General features: G+C 46.2%; 1 protein-coding gene across 1 annotated transcript in view; it reads right to left on the bottom strand.

The window, feature by feature from the left end:
* The window catches only part of LOC138567580 (stonustoxin subunit alpha-like), a 320,545-nt gene that overhangs the window by 27,647 nt on the left and 275,731 nt on the right, over positions 1-17,167 (bottom strand). The gene's annotated exons all lie outside the window — the stretch shown is intronic.

Genomic DNA, 17,167 nt, shown 5'->3' on the forward strand with positions numbered 1-17,167 from the left:
GAAGTTGGCAAGCCCCAGGAAGGATTGTATTTGCTTAACAGATGTTGGGGCGGGCCAAGTCAGTATGGCCTTCACCTTTGAAGGGTCCATACTAATTCCTTCTGAACTGAGGACAAATCCCAGATAGTGAACTGATGTAACATGAAACAAACATTTTTCTGGTTTGGCTAAGAGTTGATTTTCACAGAGACGTTGAAGTACAGCTTTTACATGTTCTTCATGTTTCAAGGAGTCCTTGGAGAAGATCAATATGTCATCCAAGTAGACGATAACATTGAGAAATAACATGTCAGAGAACACCCTATCCATAAAACGCTGGAAGACTGCGGGAGCATTAGTCAGACCAAAGGGCATGACTAGGTATTCGAAGTGACCAAAGGGTGTTCTAAAGGCTGTTTTCCATTCGTCTCCTTCCCGGATACGGATCAAATGGTAAGCACCTCGGAGATCCAGTTTCGTGAATATCACTGCACCTCTCACAGCTTCAAGGATATCCGAGATCAGGGGTAGTGGGTATCTGTCTTTCAGGGTGTATTGATTTAGGCCCCGATAGTCCAGGCAAGGTCTGAGCTCTTTGGTATCCTTTTTTGGAACGAAGAACAATGAAGCACCAGCTGGTGATTTTGAAGATCTTATGGTGCCGTTCTCAAGATTAGTGTCTAGGTATTCCCGGAGGGCTCTCTTTTCGGGTTCTGAAAGGATAAACATCCTGCCAAAGGGAATCACTGCTGAGGGTTCAGTATCTATGGCACAGTCTTCGGGTCTATGTGGAGGTAAGGCTTGAACAATGGCAGTAGAGAATACATCAGCATACCCTTGATAGATCTCTGGAACTTGTACAATATAGGAAACCATGAGTGGTGTCTCTGGACACCTTGGTAGACTTATAGGAGCTGTGACTGAGGTATCCAGGTTTAAACAATGGTTCATACAGAACTCCGAGCCCAGGAATAAGGATCTGGCCGTCCAGTTAATATATGGATTGTGCCTTTGTAACCAGGGCATGCCCAGATCCAAGGGGTAATGGGCTGATTTTATAATGTCAAACACAATCCTTTCTTGATGATGATTTATGGAAAGATGGATCTCCCTTGTTTGCTGACTTATGGGTCCTGAGGAAAGAGGTCTTCCGTCAATTGCTTCCACTGGCTGTGAAAAACTTCTTGCTTCATATGGAATGTTATGACTTCTGACCCAATCTTGATCAATGAAGACTCCCATTGCTCCGCAATCCACCAAGGCCAGTATGGGGTAGACCTGGTCCTTGGATGGTGATAAAAAGGCCTGTAATATCACCAATTTGTTTTGTCCAGGAGAGTTCAAGGATGGAATTGATGTGGAACAAACATCGCTCTCCCGAAACCTTTCTCCATTTAGGATCGGGAGCTGGCGTTTCCCGAGCGTCGGGGAGGAGCCAGAGGACACTCTTTAACTAGATGTTTATCTGAGGCACAATACATGCATAAGCCTGTGTGTATCCTTCTTAACCTTTCCTGCGGGGAAATTTGTCCACGAAAGGCTCCAAGTTGCATGGGTTCAGAATCAGTGCTCGGATTCTTGGCAGATTCGGTCCTTGTAGTATTCTCTGGGGAGTTTCTTTGAATTGAGACTTTATTCTTTTTCTTTTCGGCCTTTCTTTCTTGGATTCTGAAGTCTATTTGCATAGACAAGTCGATGAGGGCCTGGAATGAACTAGGACGTGCCTGTAACGCTCACCTGGTTCCCACGGAGGCGCAGATCCTGGCTGGACAGTTACCGTGTCTTCAATTGAGAGCGCAGGACTCGGATGGTTCTCTGGACCGGGCCTCCTCTAATGGAATGTCTGACTTGTAGAGTAAGGTGTCTGCAGGCGGAAGAAAATGGGATTAATGGCTGGTTATTGGTTGGGCTTCTTCTCCTTAGTCGTCTTTTCCCTGAGGCCCAAAGTCTGAATGAGCTCTCACCTTAGATATGTGAATGCTGGGCTCTCCATCCTGCGACTGATGCAGGGGCGCTGGGTTCCAGTTACTTCACTGGAAATGCTTTAAGTCTCTTGTAGCCTCAGAGGTATAAAGCTGCTGAAGAAGCGATGCCGTCGTTTTCTGCACGAGCGGATGCTGGTAAGTTGTGAAGTTCGTGGCCCTAAGAGAGAGCACCTTTTAATGAAGTCTTTGCCTATGTTTCTTAGGTGCCGAAATGCTGAGGGCGTGGCCACAGAGAATGCTGCGTGTGCGGATGCACGTGAGTATTGGGGAGATTGCAGTGACCCCTCTTCAAAGTCCCGTGTTCTTTATTTGCAGGTTTTGGGTGCTGTAGGAGTCGGATTACCTTCGCCAAGGTACGTGCAAGCACGTAAGTATGAAGGTCCGTGCACGTGGAGGAGCACGTAAGTAATATGCTTGCTGACGGGCTTTATTCGCACCTCTTTAATGTCTTTTTCTTGATTTGCAGGTGCGGAGATGCAGCGGAAGAGGAGATGGCGGAGCACGCGCAACTCCGGTAAGCGAAAATATAATTGCGTCCAATTCCCCCCTTTCTGAACTAACCGGGGTTCTTTGTCTTGCAGGAAGAGGCCGCGGGATTCGGAAGATGCCGATGGGTCGGGTAAGTAAGCGCGGCTGCTGGAGCGTTGCCTTTGCTAACCTGATGTTCTTTTGCTGACAGATGCGGCCGGAGACTGGATCCCTGGAAGGTAAGTGAAGATCAGACTTGTTTCCACAGGTGCTGGATCAGAAGATGTCACTGGAAGACTGGAGCTGACTCGGTGAGCGTCCTGCTGCAGATGCAGAATAACGCGAAGCACATTCTTCCAATCGGGTGTGGTTTAAATAGTGTTGAGGTGATTAGGTCCCTTCCTCCTCAGCCTCGCCCAAGAGAAAAAGAGTTCCTGCGTTCCAGAGTCAAGGAGTGGTGCCAGCCCCACCCAGGTAAGAAAGTAGTCCCAGATCCGGAAAATAGTTCCTCCCAGCAGAAGGCTGGGGCTTCATCTTGCCAGGACTTGTGAAGGTGAGTATGCAGCATGGTCTGCTACAGGTAAGTCCACCCAAGCACCTTTGCACAAAGTATGAGCCCGGCACCTCTGGCGCCGGGACCGGTGATTCTTATGAGCCTGGCGCCAAGGGCGCCAGGACATGGTCCAAAGGGCCCCGATAGGGGTTGGTTGGGACCAGGGGCGAGGGTTGTGAGCCTGCTTCCGGGGATGTTGGGCTTGTCCTGACTCCTTGGAAACAGTGCTCATGACAGCACCCCCCCTCAAGGCCCCTCCCAAAATTGTCTTCCCTGGGGGTTTTGGTTTGTCGGGAAAAGTTCGGTGGAATCTTTTGACTAGGCGAGGTGCGTGGACGTATTCAGAGGGTTCCCATGATCGTTCTTGAGGTCCGTAGCCCTTCCAGTCAATCAGATAGTATAGCTTTGACTTGATGATTTTGGAGTCCAGGATGTTTTTAACCTCAAATTCAAGTTCTCCATTAACTTGAATAGGTTCTGGAGATTTAGTTAATCGGGTTCCAGACTGCATAGGTTTTAGTAGAGATACGTGGAAAACTGGATGTATTTTCATATGGGACGGCAAGCCCAATTTGACAGCCACTGGATTTATTATGGCGGTGACAGGATAGGGTCCCAGATATTTTGGGTTGAAGGTGCGAGGTCCTTTAAGAGATAAATGTTTAGTGGATAACCAAACTTGGTCTCCAACCAGGTATTGGGGGGCCTCCCTTCGATGTCGGTCTTCTCCCTTTTTGTACTGTTCTTTAGCTAGTTGAAGGTGGGCAGTGGCTTCCTTGAAGGCTTGAGTGATAGCAGTGTGTAGATGATCCACGGCAGGTGTTCCGAGATCCTGGGGTGGATCAAGATTGGAGGTTCGAGGGTGAATCCCGTATAAGAGGTAAAAGGGACTTTTTCCGGTTCCTGAATGGATCGAATTGTTGTAGGCATATTCGGCGATCCAAAGGATGTCTTTCCAATTACTTTCCGACTGTTGCAGCATGCAACGTAAATATTGTTCCAGAGTCTGATTTGTCCTCTCGGTTTGTCCATCGGTCTGGGGGTGATCGCTGGTTGAAAGTCTCACATCGATTTGAGCTAGACGACAGCAATTTCGCCAAAAGTGCGAGATAAACTGGCTTCCCCTATCTGAGATCAAAATTGAAGGGAAACCGTGTAACCGAACAATGTTTTCGAGGAATTCTCGGGCCAGGACTAAAGCTGAGGGTAAGCCCTTCAGTGGGATGAAGTGGGCCATTTTAGAAAACAAATCCACGATTACTAAAATGGTGTTGTATCCGGAGCATGAAGGTAAATCAGTAATAAAGTCCATGGAAAGGGTATGCCAGGGGTGTGGCGGGATGTCTAGTGGGTGTAAAAGGCCTGCTGGTTTTTCCTTCTGACTTTTGTTTTGGGCGCACACCCCACAGGACATTACAAAGTCCTTGATGTCTTTCCTCCATGATGGCCACCAGAAGTGTCTCTTGATCTTTTCTGAGGTTTTGGCAATGCCAGGATGTCCTTCCATTAAAGAATCATGGTAGCGAGAGATTACCTGTCTTTGTAAATCAGCACCAGGTAAGTATAGTCGTCCTTGAAAATAAAGCAAATCCCTAGACACGGTGAAGTCCTTTCCTTTCAGTTGCCAGTTCAGTAGATCTGAAGGAGTCACAAGTTGTTTGGCCTTTGCTTCGATATCTTCGATGGATTGCGAGGAAACCAGGCCCAGGATTCTTTGTTCGGGAATTATAGGTACGGGTTCAGGATTGACCATGTGTTCTTCCATTCCAATCCGGGAAAGGGCATCTGCTTTGCCATTCTTGTTGCCTGGACGATAAGTGATTACAAAGTCAAATTCGGCAAAAAACAGAGCCCAGCGAAGTTGCCTGGAGGATTGAGCTTTAGCGGTCTTCAAGTACTGTAAGTTGCGATGATCGGTGATTACTGTGACTGTGTGTTTGGCTCCAAGGAGGTAGTGCCGCCAGGCCTTGAAGGCGGACTTAATAGCTAGAAGTTCTTTATCAGTGATGGTGTAGTTAATTTCGGGCGCCGAGAACTTGCGGGACCAGAATGCCACAGGGTGTAATTGGTTAGTTTCTGGATCCCTCTGCGATAAAACCGCCCCCATAGCTAAGCTGGAGGCGTCGGTCTCAACGATGTAAGGAAGGTCCGGGCGCGGGTGTTTTAATATAGGTGCTGAGATAAACTTGGCTTTTAGCTCCTGAAAGGCCTGTTCTGCCTCTGCTGACCACTCAAAACGTTTATTCTTTCTTAAAAGGGCCGTAATGGGCTGAACTATTCGTGAAAATTCCGGAATAAACCTGCGGTAAAAGTTGGCGAAACCTAACATGCTTTGGACTCCCTTCACGGAAGTTGGTGATGGCCACTTAATGATAGCGTCAACTTTCCTTGAGTCCATGTGGACCCCGTTGGGTGTCAAAATGAAACCTAAAAATTCGACCTCGGTGACATGAAAAGCACACTTTTCAAGCTTGGCAAAAAGTTTATGTTGGCGAAGCCTTTCAAGAACGGCTCTGACGTGTTTCTGGTGGTCTGCTTCAGAAGATGAGTACACAAGGATGTCATCAATGTAGACGACAACACAAACGTCTATAAGTTCTCTAAGGACGTCATTCATGAAGTACTGGAAGGCGGCTGGTGCATTGCAAAGTCCAAAGGGCATTACTTGGTATTCAAATAGTCCATACTTGGTGCGAAAGGCCGTCTTCCATTCATCGCCTTCTTTAATCCGTACCAAGTGGTACGCTCCCCGGAGATCTAGCTTTGTGTAAATACAGGCGCTTTTAACTTGGTCAAGGAGTTCAGGAATCAGAGGTAAGGGATACCTATTTTTTACCGTGATTTGGTTTAGGGCACGATAATCTATACAGGTTCTAAGGTCACCTTCTTTTTTCGGCACGAAGAACAGAGCCGAGGATGCAGGAGACTTTGAAGGACGGATGAATCCGTTGGCCAGGTACTGGTCCAGGTACTGTCGCAAATGAAGATTTTCAGGCTCGGTAAGGGCATAAATTCTACTACAGGGGGGAGTGGATCCGGGTATCAGGTCTATTTGACAGTCGTACGACCTGTGGGCAGGTAGAGTATTAGCCTGTTCCTTCTGAAAGACGTCTTGGAATTCCTGATACTCTATGGGCAGTTGCGGACCTTCGGATGTTGTTGCTGCTAGTCCAATACTGGGTCGAGGATAACAAGTGGGGGCACACTCAGGAAACCGTATTGTCTTTGCTCGCCAATCAATATGAGGATTGTGTTTCTCCAACCAGGGGATCCCCAATATTACTTGGAACTGAGGAGCCTTGATCACATCGAACACGATCACCTCACAATGTCCATCTTGACTTAATAACGTCACTTCCGTGGTGGTATGGGTCACTGGTCCAGAAGCTATTTCCGTACCATCCACTGTGGTAATAACGTCTTTTATTGCCTTAGGACAGAGGGGTAGATTCATCCTGGAAGCCATTTCGCGGTCTACATAATTACCAATTGCTCCGCTATCAATATATGCTTTAATAGCATGCAAGCGATCCGGTCGCTCTGGATTTATGAGGACCATTGAAACTATGAAATGCGAGGTCAAAGAACTGGTTTTAACGCTCGGCAAGCGGACCTCTACACTTGTCGGGCGAGGTCGTTTCCCGGCTCAGGCCTTTCGGTATTTTTACCAGAAGCTCCCACTGTCTTCTTTGTAGGTTTCACCGGGCATTCTCGAAGGAAATGTCCTGAATTTCCACAATAGAGGCATAATTGCAACTGTCTTCTCCTGTCGCGTTCTTTCTGGGTTAAAGGGCCCTTCATGACCCCTATTTGCATAGGTTCTTCGGCTTCAGCTCCTTTGGTGGAAATCTGTGGTTTGGAGAACACTCGAGTTTCGAGCCTGGAGCGGTCTGCCTTCCTGTTTTGCAATCTGTGATCCAATTGGACCACTAAATCGATGTATTCAGAACAATCCTGAGGAGGATTCACTACCTGGCTAGAACATCTTTGAGTTCTCCCCGCAGACCTCTGTGGAAAAGCGTGATCCTCTTGTCCTCGGGCCATCTGGTTTCAACTACTAGCCTATTAAATGACGCAATATAAGCCAGGAGATCCTGATTGCCCTGTCGTAGGGAAAGGAGTTCGTTATCCAAGGCCTGCCCCTGGGAATGTCTTGCAAACAGTCTTTCCATGCTGGTCTGGAAGGCTTGGAAAATGCGAAGAATCGGGTCATCCTGTGTAACCAGAGGGACCGACCAATCAGCGGCACTGCCGCTAAGATACGAAAGCACAAAGGCTACCTTAGTCTGGTCCGTCGGAAAAGCAGCTGGTCTACACAGAAAGTGCAATCGGCACTGGTTGATGAAAACCGCAAACCTTTTAGGATCACCGGAGAAGCGTTCGGGCGGAGCCAAAGGCACGTTTCCGGGTAGGTTGATTTGAACCGGACTGGCCAAGGCCGCTGGAATGTAGCTCCCTTCTGAAGTCGGCAAAGGGGTTTGCCCCGCTTGTGTCTGTAACAACTGACTGGCAAGGTCATCAGTTCGTTCTTTTGATACAATCAAGTCCCTCCTCAGGGCATTCGTTTCCTGGCGGGCAGCCTGTACCTCTGCTCTTAATTCCCCTAATAACTGGGCTAGTTGGTCAGTGTCCGAGGTTTCCATTGCGCCTGGGTAGGAGGTTAGTGGAGGCTTCGCGTTCTGTAACGCTCACCTGGTTCCCACGGAGGCGCAGATCCTGGCTGGACAGTTACCGTGTCTTCAATTGAGAGCGCAGGACTCGGATGGTTCTCTGGACCGGACCTCCTCTAATGGAATGTCTGACTTGTAGAGTAAGGTGTCTGCAGGCGGAAGAAAATGGGATTAATGGCTGGTTATTGGTTGGGCTTCTTCTCCTTAGTCGTCTTTTCCCTGAGGCCCAAAGTCTGAATGAGCTCTCACCTTAGATATGTGAATGCTGGGCTCTCCATCCTGCGACTGATGCAGGGGCGCTGGGTTCCAGTTACTTCACTGGAAATGCTTTAAGTCTCTTGTAGCCTCAGAGGTATAAAGCTGCTGAAGAAGCGATGCCGTCGTTTTCTGCACGAGCGGATGCTGGTAAGTTGTGAAGTTCGTGGCCCTAAGAGAGAGCACCTTTTAATGAAGTCTTTGCCTATGTTTCTTAGGTGCCGAAATGCTGAGGGCGTGGCCACAGAGAATGCTGCGCGTGCGGATGCACGTGAGTATTGGGGAGATTGCAGTGACCCCTCTTCAAAGTCCCGTGTTCTTTATTTGCAGGTTTTGGGTGCTGTAGGAGTCGGATTACCTTCGCCAAGGTACGTGCAAGCACGTAAGTATGAAGGTCCGTGCACGTGGAGGAGCACGTAAGTAATTTGCTTGCTGACGGGCTTTATTCACACCTCTTTAATGTCTTTTTCTTGATTTGCAGGTGCGGAGATGCAGCGGAAGAGGAGATGGCGGAGCACGTGCAACTCCGGTAAGCGAAAATATAATTGCGTCCAATTCCCCCCTTTCTGAACGAACTGGGGTTCTTTGTCTTGCAGGAAGAGGCCGCGGGATTCCGAAGATGCCGATGGGTCGGGTAAGTAAGCGCGGCTGCTGAAGCGTTGCCTTTGCTAACCTGATGTTCTTTTGCTGACAGATGCGGCCGGAGACTGGATCCCTGGAAGGTAAGTGAAGATCAGACTTGTTTCCACAGGTGCTGGATCAGAAGATGTCACTGGAAGACTGGAGCTGACTCGGAGAGCGTCCTGCTGCAGATGCAGAATAACGCGAAGCACATTCTTCCAATCGGGTGTGGTTTAAATAGTGTTGAGGTGATTAGGTGTCTTCCTCCTCAGCCTCGCCCAAGAGAAAAAGAGTTCCTGCGTTCCAGAGTCAAGGAGTGGTGCCAGCCCCACCCAGGTAAGAAAGTAGTCCCAGATCCGGAAAATAGTTCCTCCCAGCAGAAGGCTGGGGCTTCATCTTGCCAGGACTTGTGAAGGTGAGTATGCAGCATGGTCTGCTACAGGTAAGTCCACCCAAGCACCTTTGCACAAAGTATGAGCTCGGCACCTCTGGCGCTGGGACCGGTGATTCTTATGAGCCTGGCGCCAACGGCGCCAGGACATGGTCCAAAGGGCCCCGATAGGGGTTGGTTGGGACCAGGGGCGAGGGTTGTGAGCCTGCTTCCGGGGATGTTGGGCTTGTCCTGACTCCTTGGAAACAGTGCTCATGACAGCGCCACTCTGGCTTATTCGTCCTTAATCTCTTCATTTAGACCTCTGCGAAACAAGGTAAAACTGGCTTCCAGGGGCCAGTCCGCCTCTTTGGCTAGCTGTTTGAATCTGGTAACATAGGTCAACATGTCTTGGGATCCTTGTTGGAAGTCGAGTAACTTCTCTTGAGCACCGTGGACCAGCTCTGGACGTTCGAACATGGTCTTGAGTTCCGCGATGAAGCCTTCATAATCATCCAGGAGAGCATCCCCTGAATTGAGTAAAGGATTGGCCCATGTAAGGGCATTACCGGAAAGATGCGATATTATGAAGCCCACCTTAGCCCTAGGAGTTGAAAAATAGTAGGGCTTGAAGGTAAAATGTACCAAACAAGAATCCAGAAATCCACGTAAGGTCTTTGTTGAACCGTCGTATTTATCAACCATTCCTCCTAATAATACGCTGTCCTTGTTCGCGGAGTCACATGACAAGACAAGCTGTTTTAGCGCCGCATTCTCGGCTTTTAAATTCTGCATCTCTGTGGAAAGTTCTTGCATTCCGCGCATCAGGTCCTGAATAGCATTCTCCATGGTAGAATCCGTATTGATCGTTTGGCGTCTCAAACTGTCGTAAATCTCCCCCCGTCTCACCTGTGAGCGGGATCTCCCTTGTTCGGCCGCAGGACTCTTCCTGTGGATGGTTCGGGTCTTGAATAGGCTCGCCCGAGCCTCGTCAGGTTGCAGGACGCGTTCAGAGTTCCAGGAAGTTCGTGGTTCCAGGGTATCCAGGATTAGCGAAGAACGAGTAAGTAGGGGGGGCAATCCAGGAACAGGATAAAGGCAAGGAAGGAAGTAAGAGGATCAAAGGAAATCAATGTAGAGAGTAAGCACACGTCGGGTCACTACCGAAGATAGCGTTGAGACGCGCGGACCCACAGGGGCATGACCAATTTATAGTACGTGCCACGACGTGAAAGCTAGTGCGTAGCACAGAGCTTGGTACGGCCATGTTGGGAGGAAGAAGGAGTACAACCCCTTCGTGACAACGACCATGAGGTCCAGAAGGGGCAATTTAGCCGGGTCATTACACATCTCCAATCCCACTCCTAAATTCTGGATATAAAAATTATAATTTTAGCGGAGTGAATTCATTTTCCCAACCAAATTCCTGAAAGTGGATGTCATTTATTTTTTCAATGACATGATTCCCACCACTTTTAATCACTTTGCAGAGGAACTCCAATATTGGACAGACCAGATTGATCATAATTTTTATATATTTATTTATTGGTTTTATTTATATATGGTTTGTAAATAATACTTTACAATATTAAGCAAAAACAATTCAAGACCAATTCAAAACAGACCAAGCAAAGTCCATCACACTACTAATTAAATCTTAACTCACTACACCTGACCTTTACAAATCTCACTTTAACTATAGTACTGATGTAAGCTACCAAATACTGAAAGCAAGTGTTGTTAAGTAGTGGTGTAGTGCGTTATGAGTGATATGTAGCACGATGCACTTGGTTTGACTCAGTGTTTGAAATAGTTTTAGTGTTGGATTGTTTTCAACTAAGTGTGTATGTTTTATCTCCGCAGTCATGTCACAGAAGGCCTAGTGGGACACACAAACACCTTGACTCCTGAAGTGTGGTTAATATAATCGTTTTTTATTACTTGAGTGTACAGTAAACAATATGCTAAACAAAAGAAATGTTCCTGGTATAATGCCCCAAGCCAGGTCTCCCACCCTCTCATCACAGGGTGGTCTCTGCTCCTTAGTGGACTGTCTATATTTGGGCCTGTATCCATGGCTAAGTAGCAGCAAGAGTTCCCAAGATGTCCAATTTTCAGTCAATTCCTTTAAGGCATTGGGCGCTACACCTCGGAGTATAACTAAAGTTGCTCATGGGGTGATATTGGATCAAGGAGTCTCCACTACTCTCTATTCCCATTTCTCTTCTCCACACTTGTTTTAAACCCCTAGTTTTCTTTAACTCTAGGTTCCTCCCTAGTCTGAGCTCCCTGCCTGCGTCTCGCTCCTCCAACTTCCTCTATCATTTGGCTTGGGCCAACCTGGCTCTCTCATTTCTTCTTGTTCTTACTCAATTCACCCCAACCTCCTTTTCATGTGACCACCTTCTCTAATCTCTGACCACTTCTGCCTTCAATAACCACTGCCCCAAATTCGGGACCACCTCTTCCTGATGTTACTACTAGAGTTAAGATTTTAAGATTGAGGATTCATGAGCACCTATTTGCCATTCGAATAGGCAACTCACAATACCCGTTGGCACAGGACTGGTCATTGGAACAACCAAGAGATGACAGCAAACTAATAGTTTTTGGGACTCAAGAAATTCATCCAGAATGAAGATGTGACAGATTGCAATGAGACAAAAGGAGGCCAGGTTGATATTTGAATTGAAAGCGATCAGAGATGGTCTAAACAGCATGTTTTCATCAATTGAATAGTTCTAGTGTTATCCAAATATCTTCATTCAATATCCATGTACTATGCAGTCTTTATTATGGCATCAATGCCACATTCAGATATACGAGATATGTTAGGCCGTGAATTCAACCATTATACTGGATATACCATTTCAATCATTTGGGTTTATTATAAGATGTGTAAACGCAGGGGCACAATTCTATTGTAGAATTAATGTCTGTGAATCTCGGAAACATTCTTAGGTATTTTTAATTCCCAGCCATAGTTTAATTTGTTATTGTAAACACTCAAAACTAATTGCATCCATCAGTCACCCGGCATTGGGAATCAACTATATTTGGATTTACATACATGAATATGGAACATGGAGTCTTCATCGTAATAAAAAGTACGTAAATATGCAAGTCAGCACTATTCTAATGCGAGGATAGATGTTAATAAATGAAGCAGCTCTGTTACCCTTAACACATTTGAAGCCAGTTCCTACCAATAGATTTATCACTTTATTGAACATAAATTGGATACATCAAAATGGCGCACGTTATTTCCAAAAAGAAGGTCTAAGTAAACAGTGTCTCTATAAGACTGGGGACCACAAAGCAATCAAAATGTATTGTGTTTTATTCTCATACACAAAATAGTTACACATTTTATTATTCAAAATTATTTTAAACAATCATAAAATGATCACATTACATAAAACACATCAAAAACAACACAAGTGGAAACACTACACATAGGTCTTGTTCCCATAGTATACAAAACGATCCTCTCTGTGATTCTTCACACTGGGGCCTTTTTTCCTTCCACTAGGTTCTAATGACCTCTCTTGCTATACACTGCAAAAAAAACCTACTTGTACAAGTTTCTGTCCTTATACACAACTGAATGCTAGACATTCATCAGGGGTAAACGTTGTCTTGGGTTTCTTGTTTAAAAACTGTTCGCTGTTTCCAAATTCTTTCTTCAGAACTTTTATGTGGTTCCCTATTCGAATAGAGACACTTTTTAGTAATAAATACTGAGAGAAAGATCTTTTTAACTAGATCTCAAACAAACCCCGATTCCCAAGGGGTTCGGCATGCTATTTAATTTACATACCTTGTGAGCTATTTGGGTTTGTATCCCAATTAATCTTTTTTTTTTTTTAAAATAGATCGCAAGAGAAAGGACGACAGCATGTTTTTCCTATCGTTTACAGTGCCCATGACCAAAAGGGTTCAAGAGAGGAGGTGAATAGACCATAGAGAATCTGATGACAACGTAAAGAAGCGAGTGACCCTTTACGTGCGAAATGAAGATTGCACGTGTAAAGAGCACGGAAGAAAATGCAAGCCGTTTTATAATTGTACAGATGCAGTAACGCAAGTAGACTAAGTATTCATGAAGGCTGGCTATACGTAGTGAACAGATTGCAGGCAGTGCAATATATATATATGTATAGAATCTGGATGTTCCACATCATGTTTTAAAAAGCTGGGATTCCAAGAGCAGAAGGGCTGAAGGTGTGGTGCAGTAGAACAAGAATGACTGGTGATGGAGAAAGAATCGAGAAGGCTTGTCTGGCCCAGTGTCAATGGTTGAGGAAGCCAAGAATCTGGTTATCTATCATGGAAAGACACAATAAACGTGAGAGCTGAGGCAAGCTCCTGTTAAGGTGCAACAAAAAAACAATGAGTGCCAGGTTTTATTCACTTTAATAGTATTAAATGCGAAGAAGGAGCTCAGTGTCACATGGTCTAGATGGAAATAGACTTGGGCATACTACACCGAGACTTGAAGATAAGGGTATGCTCACACTCCCTTCAATTCCCAGTGTTAGGCAGAATCCTGTGCAGTTCCCTTAGGGAGCACTACAGAAGATTACGACTACAGGTATATGCAAGAAATCCCCTTTGGCATCAGTCTGTACCACAAAGATTTAGTTGGTAGCTGTGGCTAAGCAGTCAGACTTATCTCAAGAGGGAGATGAACAGTATTCAGGGTTTACACATTAGGGCTTCAGTACTATGGAACAAGGAAACACTGACCAAAGCTTGGTATCAAAAAGAATATATATATTTATTTGACACACTCTGATGTTCACACACAAATCACTATTCTTAAAGCAACTTAAATCAGTCGAGAAAAGTATACACAACTCCCTATTTAAATTGTAGACAAGTTTGAGCAAGAGTGAAAACTGAGCAAAACGGCACAGTGAAAACCAAGCAGAAATGGCACTCTAACAATTTCTCAAAAGGGAGGAAAAGGACAAGTTATACAGGTTTAGACTCTTTAACACACCAGCAACACTTCCCAAGTAGATTGTGAACAAGTTAGGCCAGGCAGTACTTTAGCATATGCAATACTGAGGTGAAAACCGAGCAAAATGGCACTTCACAAGTTTAAAAAGGGGAAGGAAAAAGGTGGTTATAAGAGTTAGGTGCACCAACACTTTTCTAGGTGAGAAGCAATCTAGGTAACAGATTTAGCCAGAGTCAATAGGCCTGTGCCAGTGTCAACGGTACAAGGCAATGTGCCCAGGATCAAACTGTTCTAGTAGCTGCAGTCAAGTCTTTGTTTAACGATTCGAAAAGGCGGTTGCAGAAGGTGAAAGACAATGTTAGATGATGGGGCGGCCAACCCAGTAGGTAAGTAAAGGATTTAAAACACCTTTAGCGATACCCAACGAAACGGGAGGTCTGGCGGAACAATGTACCTTTAAAGTAGAAGAGGATCCTGCCGTGGTGGTAGTTCCTGGCAGTTCCTGCAGTTCGGGAGATCCAGCAGAGGAAGAGAGGCTCTCGTCGTGGAGGAAGGTTCGGGTTACTGCACTGCCCAGGGATGAAACCAGCCGCGGTGCTGCCAAAACGAATAAAAGGCACGCTCCTTTAAATCGCGGTCCTGGTGGACGGGTGCCTGGCTATCCGGTCTCCGAGTGCAGGGCACTGGCGATTCGACCAAGGCAGGTCCTGGAAGGCAATTGGCGAACTGGTTGGCCCCACCAGCTCAAGGGAAGAAGACTCTTGCAGAGGAAGATCTTCTCAAGTCATTGGAGAAAAGTGGTGAGGATCTGCAGCAGGGCTTCACCAGTGGTCAGTCGTTGCAGATGTCTTCAGCTTCTCTCCTCTTCGGTTTCTTAGTTCCAGTGGCGACGTCTTGACCTCCAGTCCTCAGGACCCTGCTTTCATACAGCCTAGCTGTCACTCATACAGTGGGGTGGCTCTGCTGGCGGGAGAACCCCCACCCTATCAGGGCAGAGTGTGACTTGGGTTGCGTAGGCAACCTTGTCCAGGGTGCCTATTCCCCCTCCCACACATCCTGTCCACCCCAGACTCAGTGGCGCAGAGAGGAGGGCTTCTGTGCAGAAGCCCACCAAAAAGACGAACAAAGGATCCCCGACCTGGGTTAGGATTATAGGGAAAGACACGAGAAAGAAATATTATTAAAGTTCTGGCAATAAAAACCTACCAGAGTAAAGTTAATATTAACATAAACCAGCGGTATGTTAGAGGCTGTCAGTAAAAGTGGTAGCCTCGAACAATGGGAAAATCCCATAGGGAAATATTTGCGGTCGAATATTTATGGTAGTAACCACTGCCACCAGCCAGAAACTTTTGAGAGAGGGACTGTACGGCACCCGCTCGAAAATGAACACCAGGGAAAAACTATTAACCCTTTCCAGTACTTCCATGGTAAGATGGGTTGTACTGGTTTAGTTCATAAGTATTGACTAGTAAAGTCAATGGGGACTTTACATGCCTTGGGAGACAGTAGTCAGTCCCAGGGTATGGAGTCTATGTTTGGGGGTCGCAATGACACCCCTGTGGTACGGCACGGAGGGTGCTGTGTACCACACATGTTAAAAAGATGATTCCTATGAGGGTGAGAAAAACCCCATAGACCATAAGCACACAAGGTAGCCTAAGACACACACTAGCAATCTGTCTAAGAGTGGGAAAAAAGGGTCTCACTCTTAGCAGGAGAAAAAAATAAACCCTTCAAATCCAGCAAAGCTGCTGGGGGACTCTATAGGTAAGGGAAATTAGCCTTAGAAGAGACTTCTCCATAACACCCTCCCCACACACCCAGACTAAGGGACAGGAGCATCTAATCCACTCCTGGATGAGTCTCTTACCTCTAGTCGTTTAAAACATCCTAGAGAGACCATCGGCATTTTGGTGGTGACATCCTGACCTCAATGGTAAAATCAAACCCTTGGAGACAGATAGACCATCTTAATAGTTTTGGGTTTTCCCCTTTCATTTGCATCAACCATCTCAAGGGTTGGTGGTCAGTCTGAATGATGAAAGTAGAACCATACAAGTATGGCCTAAACTTCTTCAGAGACCACACAATGGCAAACCATTCTCTCTCAATAGTTGCCCACCTTGTCTCAGGTTCCTTCACTTTCCTGCTGATGAAGCAAATGGGGTATTCCCTACCTTTCTCATCCAGTTGACTAAGGACTGCACCTATACCTGTATTGGAAGCATCTGTTTGCACAATGAAGGGTTGGTGGTAGTCAGGGGCTCTTAGAACTGGAGCTTGACAAAGGGCTCTTTTTAGGCTTTCAAAGGCCTGATTGCACTCCTCATTCCATTTGACCTTTTTAGGGAATTTAATAGATGAGATCACATTCAGTGGAGAAGCTATGGTCCCATAGTTCTCAATGAAATTCTTGTAATACCCAGTGAGACCTAAGAAGGCTCTCACCTGGGTTTGAGTAGTAGGCGTTGTCCAATTTTGCACAGCTTCTATTTTGCTGAGCAAAGGCCTTATTTCACCACCTCCAACCTCATGACCAAGGTAGACCACTTTACTCTGACCAATTTGACATTTGCTTGCCTTTATGGTCAGCTGGGCCTGCTCAAGAGCCTGCAAAACATATCCTAGGTGGTCAACATGTTTTTTCCAATTAGGGCTGAACACTGCAATGCCATCCAAGTATGCCATGCAGAAGTCCTCCATCCCATTCAGAAACTGGTTAACCATCCTTTGGAATGTAGCAGGTGCATTCTTTAAGCCAAAAGGCATAACCTTAGACTGGTATAAGCCAACTGGGGTGGAGAATGTAGTTTTCTCCTTGGCATGGTCTGTCAGAGCTATTTGCCAATAGCCTGACGTGAGATCAAATGTGCTGAGGAACTTGGCTGAACCAAGTCTACCCACCAGCTCATCTGTCCTTGGCAAAAGATGGTCATCAGTCTTAGTGACTGCATTGAGAGCTCTATAGTCCACACAGAATCTCAACTCCTTGGATCCTGCCTTTGGTACTAACACAACTGGGCTAGACCATGGACTAGTAGAGGGTTCTATTACCCCGAGATCAAGCATCTTGTTGACTTCTCCTTTGATGTGGGTTCTTACATTTTCTAACATTCTGTAACCCCTGCTTTTGACAGGTAAACAGTCACCAGTGTTTATGTCATGCTGGCCCCAAGGGGTCAAGCATGGTGAAAGTGAAAACAAGGGGGCAACTTTGCACTCCGCCTGTTGTTCACAAGTCAGGTTAGAAGTGAGATTGACTCCTTCTATTTGCTCATCTAAAAGCTTGTCTCTGAG

Source organism: Ambystoma mexicanum, chromosome 2p (genome assembly GCF_040938575.1).
Source record: "Ambystoma mexicanum isolate Mex_15411 chromosome 2p, UKY_AmexF1_1, whole genome shotgun sequence".
NCBI classification, from domain to species: domain Eukaryota; kingdom Metazoa; phylum Chordata; class Amphibia; order Caudata; family Ambystomatidae; genus Ambystoma; species Ambystoma mexicanum.